Below are 6744 nucleotides of genomic sequence, written 5' to 3'. Positions count from 1 at the left end.
GTTAATAAACAAGCTTTAAGAAAATGTGACTTTGAAAGCTACCAAGTTAACGTAAACGTTATGTTGAAATTTACACGTGCGAAAGTTGCAATCGCGAGGAGTAGGTCCTACGGAGGCTAACTTTCGAAGTCCTTCCTCGGTCAAACGTGCCCGCGATCGAGCAGTCGACCCCTCTCCGGGTTACGTATCACCCTATGTGAAATCTTTATTTTCTGCTACCACCTCCCTCTGCTGTGTACCAGGGTTTATAAAATATTTCAATATAAAGAATGTCCACAAAATACAAAAAACCTTTAATTACAAATGAAAAGATAAAATCTTAAGACATTAATGTAGGAATTATCATATGATTGTCTAACATTATAGATATTATTTGATAGTGTGATTTGACATCACCATTTTGTCAATTTCATTCATTTTCACCCACGAAACCTCAGACTAGATCAATTTCGAAATGTTTGTGTGGTTTCGTACTGCCATTTTCAGACCTTGTCGCTTGGTATACGTCTCATCGACATTCTGCATTATTTAATGTTTATTTTTAATTTGTGCCAAACTGTTTACATTATTCTTTCACTGTCATATTTCAGCTGGTATGAATCTTATGCTATCTTGGCTTACAGCCAGCTCCTTTTTTGCGCTAATGATTGTGTAAGAATGTGGGGGTCCTATTTTTGAAACATTGCTTTGTTTAGCGATCCACATCCGTGCACGTACACACGAGACCTCCACAGGTGATACATCTTTGAAAGTCGCACAGAGAAACCCTGGTAACGTTCACTCCGTTATGATAAAAACACTTATGTCTAGACAATTGTGACTGCCATCATGAATAATACAGACATATGCACAAAACACGATAATTAAATTGATTGATTGAATGATTCATTGATTGATTTTATTTGTTTTAACTCATCCTGTTAATATAATACTTCATCTAGTGGTTTCACAATACTAGGCATGCGCAATATATCATTTTTACATAAGTGTCTATCATGAGAACATGTTCAATGTACAGTTTTTCTCCATGCTGTTAATAAACGTATCATTCTTTATTGTCAACACCACACTTGTTTCTTCCTTCATCTGAAAGCAATTATTACCCTTTTCAGTAATAGAGCGCGAAGCCACTGCAGTGAACTGCAATAAAACTGCATGCTCACACTAATTAGTTTCAGCTGTAGCCAGCTGGCATAGTCGACAACTTTGTTGTCCCATGCAGACAGTTTGTCTGGGGAAGTTGAAATAAAAAGATTTGTACATGGTAATGTTACATTGTATCTTAATCTTGAACACAGGGTGCCAATCGTAAACTCTCATTTACAACTCAGCCTCAGACAGAGCTAGTTTTGCCTTCGTACAAGCAGACTTTTTGGTCTTTATCAAGTAGCCTTGTTCAACACCAAAGTGGCCACGGCTACAGCTGAAACTAATTAGTGTAAGCAGTTTTATTGCAGTTCACTGCAGTGCCTTCGCGCTCTATTACTGCAAATGGTTGTATTTGTAGAGGAATATTTTTTGAAATATATACTGTAAGGTATTAACACATGCATCAGTCTCAATCAGGTGAAATCTGTCTCAGGGAAATGCATGATATCCATGCAAGGTGTAATGTGTTTCTACAAGCGGTATCTCTCAAAGAAAATTATTGGAACACCCATGAAGTTTTTAATATCATTCCGCTATGTTTTATCGCTTGTCTACTTACTATTACCAGCAACATACATGATTATATAGCAATATTTCTACCTTTGGGCAGTCACTCATCTTAAGTGAACTCGTACAATATTTGTGATCCTGTCTTTTGCTCCTGTAATGTAATAACCAATAAATGATCCCGTTGTTTCTTTTCTTTTCTGTTTCTTTTCATGAGCATTAGTTTTTTTCTTTCAAATTCTTTGAACTCTGGGCGTTGTTACTGTTTCCGCTCATCAATGGAGAATCTTCAAGCAGTTGTAGAAGAGGGGTGAAATCACAATGGTGGCTGCCAGGCAGGCCCCCTAGCACTACATTAGAATGTCATTCCCCCGGAGCTTCGACTACTTCAAAAAGTTTCTTCTGTGTTGTAAAGATAACGAAAAACAAACAAATAAACAAACGAACAAACACACAAACAAACAAACAAATCTACCACACAACTGGAAATATATATACTGCAAATATAAATATATGTACATCACAAGTGGGACAATTCTTTGACATATAAACACTTTGATAACATTTCGGAATAGCAAATATATAATATGGCCTATAATTCACACATTATATCAAAATTAATGTGGCAACTCTACCGTGTCCTGACTCCATGGGGCAACATTATGAACGGTGAAACTTTATTTGCTCCACAGTGTCTTCGGGATCAGTACACGCAAGGAGCAGACAAGCAAAACATTCAAATTGTTTGAGTGTCCAAAAAACTGTTCCCAATCTGCATTAAATCTATCAAAAAGCATCTATACATGTAGGGTGAACCATAATTTCTCATTTCTATAAAGTCGAAGAAAAAGTCATCCTATAATCAAGATTGCAGACAAAAAATGTTTCTAAACAAGAATATTTGACTTTGAATGCCACCAAATTAACGTGAACACGGTGTTGACTTGACTAGAAAATGTGCGAAAGGTGTACATGAATCGTGAAGACGCTCACTTCCTCGGTCAACTGTGCCCATGATCCCGAAGTCGACCTATCTGAGTTCCGTGTCACCGTATGCGACATTTTTATTTTCCACTACAACCTTGCCCTGTGTGCTAACAGGCTCGATATTATATATCAGGATTTATAATTGCAATATAAAAATGTCCACAAAAGACAAATAGCCTTTAATTATGAGTGAAAAGGTAATATCATAAGATATTAATGTAGGAATAATCATATGATTGTCTAATATTTGATAATGTGATTTGACATCACCGTTATGTCAATTTCATGTATTTTCATCCGCAAAGCTTTAGGCGAGACCAATTTCGAAATACTTGTGTGTTTTTTGTCACCTTCTCCCTGGGTACGTCTCATTGCCATTCGGCATTATTTAATGTTTATTTTTAATTTGTGTCAAACTGTTTATATTATTCTTTCACTCTCATATTTCAGCTGGTATGAATCTTATGCTATCTTGGCTTAGAGCCAGCCCTTTTTTGCGCTAATGATTGTGTAATAATGCGGGTTCCTATTTTTGAAACATTGCTTTGTTTACCGATCGAAGTCCGCGCACGCACACACCGAAGATATATATTTGGAAACGTAACATAAAAGATCCCTAGTAAGGTTCGCTCCGTTTCGATAAAAACATATCTCTGGATGTTATCTAAATGGTATTCTGGCTGCCATGGATAATAAAGACATAAGCTTATGGACAAAACACGATAATTAATTGCATTGAATGATTGATTGATTGATTAATTGATTGATTGATTGGTTTTATTTATTTTAACTCATCCAGTTAATAGAATACTTCACCCAGTGATTCCATCATGCTAGACTTCAAGATGATGGCAAAACTATCATTTGTTCACATTAGAGTCGATCATGATATAATATTGAATCTACAGTTTTTCTCCATGCTGTTAATAAACATCTCATTCCGTATCTTCGTTGATTTGGTCAACAACGCCCTTGTTTCTTCCTACATCTGAAAGTAATTTTTTGTAATAAAATGTTTTGGAACTATACACTGTTAGGAATAAACAAACGCATCAGTCTCAATCAGGTGAAATCTGTTATGGGGAAATGCATGATACCCAAGGTGTAATGTATCTCCCAAAACAAAATTATTGGAACACCCATGAGGAATTTATCTCATCCCCCTATGGTTTATCGCTTATCTACTCACTATTACCAACAACATTCATGATTATATAGCAATATTTCTGCCTTTGGGCAGTTGCCCATCTTAAGTTCCTACTATATGAGCCTGTCTTTTACTCCTTTATTTATTGTAATAACCAATAAATGACCCCACCATTTCTTTTATTTTCTGTTTCTTTTCATGAGCATTGGCTTTTGTCTGATTTGTTTTGTCTTTAAATTCTTTAAACTCTGGTCGTGGTTACTGTTTCAGGTTATCAATGGAGAATCTTCATTCAGTTGTAGAAGAGGGGTTAAGTCACAATGATGGCTACCAGGCCCCCTTTGTTGGTATACTGTATTAGGATGTCATTCCCTCCGAGCTTCGACCACTTCAAAAATGTTTCTTCTGTGCTGGAAAGATCAATCTATTAAAACGACAAACAAATAAACAGACAAATCTGCCACACAACTGGAAATATATATATATATATATATATATATATATATATATATATATATATATATATATATATATATAACGGGTTCCGTTTTGGGGACATTGTCGCAAGGGTGCGTCCTGGCTGCAACACTGATATATATATATATATATATATATATATATATATATATATATATATATATATATATATATATATATATATATATATATATATATATATATATATATATATATATATATATATATATATATATATATATATATATATCAGTGTTGCAGCCAGGACGCACCCTTGCGACAATGTCCCCAAAACGGAACCCGTTGTTCCCCATTCTAGCGCACTGCGGGTCACACAGGGCGCAAACATGACTCGACTGTGTCACAGACATTCTCCTTGTCCGTGACTGTGTTCAATGGGTGTAGTCTGCAAGTAATATGAGTAGCTGACGATGGCCTCTGTTTTGCATATTTACTTTGAGGCTTATATTTACCTACTTTCGAAGCTGTGATTAAAAGTAACTATGACACGTACAGCACTTGATTGTAGTCCGACTGAACTCTGATTGAAGACAGATACGGTTTATACTATTTTTGCCCCAAATTATAAAGCATAGCAACGTGGTCCCGATAGCTTGAATTTTGTTTTGTGAAACTGATTCATAATAAAATAATACAAAATTTGATTGACGACTTAAGCATGTTGTCCCGAAATTGTGCAAAATGTCCCCAAAAGTACTGAGAATCTAGGAACTTGTAGTTGTCACTCTGCAGGCTGTTTCATGCGCTAAGCAATCATCAGGAGTGAAGGTTTGGCGGCAATAGAACTGTTTATACTGTGTTGCAGGTGGGCATGCATATTCAAATAAGCGGTTGTGGCCAATGGCAAGTCAGTTATTACAGAGGAGGAATTTGCTGCGGTGTCTGCATTTTGAGAGGAATTCAGCACGTTTGTTGAGGGTTGATTTGCTATCTGAATAAATTATATGGAGTTTTTCTGTTATGCAAAGGTTGCAGCGTTTGGTTTTATTTGAATAGGGGGGAACTCTGTCGATGATTGACCATTTGATGTCGTAGTTTATGTTGTTGCCTTTGAGCTTCCATATGAATTTTGAGAGCTCTGTGCTATTTCTGTGCTTGGGAGTTTTGAAAGTGTACTTGTGATACGTGTATCTTTGTTTGAAGGTTGAGTCCGTGAGTCCAATGTAGTGTTTCTGATCGTTGCTTGTGGTGACAGTGGCTTTGTATATTACTGAAGAGGTGAGGCAGTTTCCTGAAAGTGGACAGCAGCTTTCAGCCAATTGGTTGCACTATAGTGACCACTGACCAATCAGATACAGCCTTCTGAGCCGCTGCACTTTGTCAGGCAGATTTAGATAAGTTGTAAGTTTCTGAATACAGCAAACAGCTGTGCGAAAGTCACATTGAGGTCTTCTCGCATTAGGTGCGTGTACAGTACTCTTTGAGTCTTAGACTAGGAGATGAAATCAGAAAGTTGTCTAACCTCGGATTTCGCTTCTATCATTATGCAATTTTTAAGAACTCGGCGAGAAAGGATGAGAAAATGTCAAGACAACTTTGTTTCAAAGCAGGGTATCGTAGTTAAAATATCTCCGGGCCTCAAAGAAACGATTGGTGTTAACCTGTCACGTTGAAGATTCAATTCGCGAAAATTACAAAACGCCGACATCCAAGCGCCTGTAATATTATATATGATTTTACAGAAACAATGAGAGAGAGAGAGAGAGAGAGAGAGAGAGAGAGAGAGAGAGAGAGAGAGAGAGAGAGAGAGAGAGAGAGAGAGAGAGAGAGAGAGAGAGAGAGAGAGAGCACCTTAAGTTGAGGACTGACTCTGAGAGCAGGCACGAAGTTTGATTGTGTCCGTAGGTTGGAACGGCTCTTGGTCTCCCTCTAAAGGTTTATGATTTGAATACTAGTATACATTTTAAAGTCTAGCTAGAGTCATCGTGTTTTCTGACAATACACGGGCTATTTAGGGAGCCGTCAGTAATTACAGGGGGTTGGCAGAGGGAAATTAGGTTAGGGTCACTCTTATAAAACTGCCAAAGGGGAGGGTCACTTCTTATAAACCTATCTTTGAGGGTCGGTCACTTTTAAAAGAAGTGATTTTACGACCAAACCTTTGATAGTCCATGTGATATTTCCTAAATAGGAAATCACCGACGAAATACACAGATTCTTTTAAATACATACACATTATCAACAGTTTAACAAGCAAAGAAGATGCAGTGGTATCCTATATTCAACACCTTGAACAATTAAAACTGATGAGAGACAAAAGACACAAACATATGGGACAGGTCCCAAAGTTTATATCAATTATCAAAAGTCCATAAAGGCACAGATACTGTTAGTTGTATATTGGAAAAAAGTTCATAGTTCTCGTACCTAAAATCAAAGAGCAGGCTGCAACTTATACATAAGGAAAAACGTAGAGTCAACGATTAGTTCTCAAGCTCGGTAAAGCGAATACAGAT

Source organism: Ptychodera flava, chromosome 12 (genome assembly GCF_041260155.1).
Source record: "Ptychodera flava strain L36383 chromosome 12, AS_Pfla_20210202, whole genome shotgun sequence".
NCBI lineage: Eukaryota > Metazoa > Hemichordata > Enteropneusta > Ptychoderidae > Ptychodera > Ptychodera flava.
The sequence above is the reverse complement of the archived record's forward strand: the minus strand, read 5'-3'. Positions refer to the sequence as shown.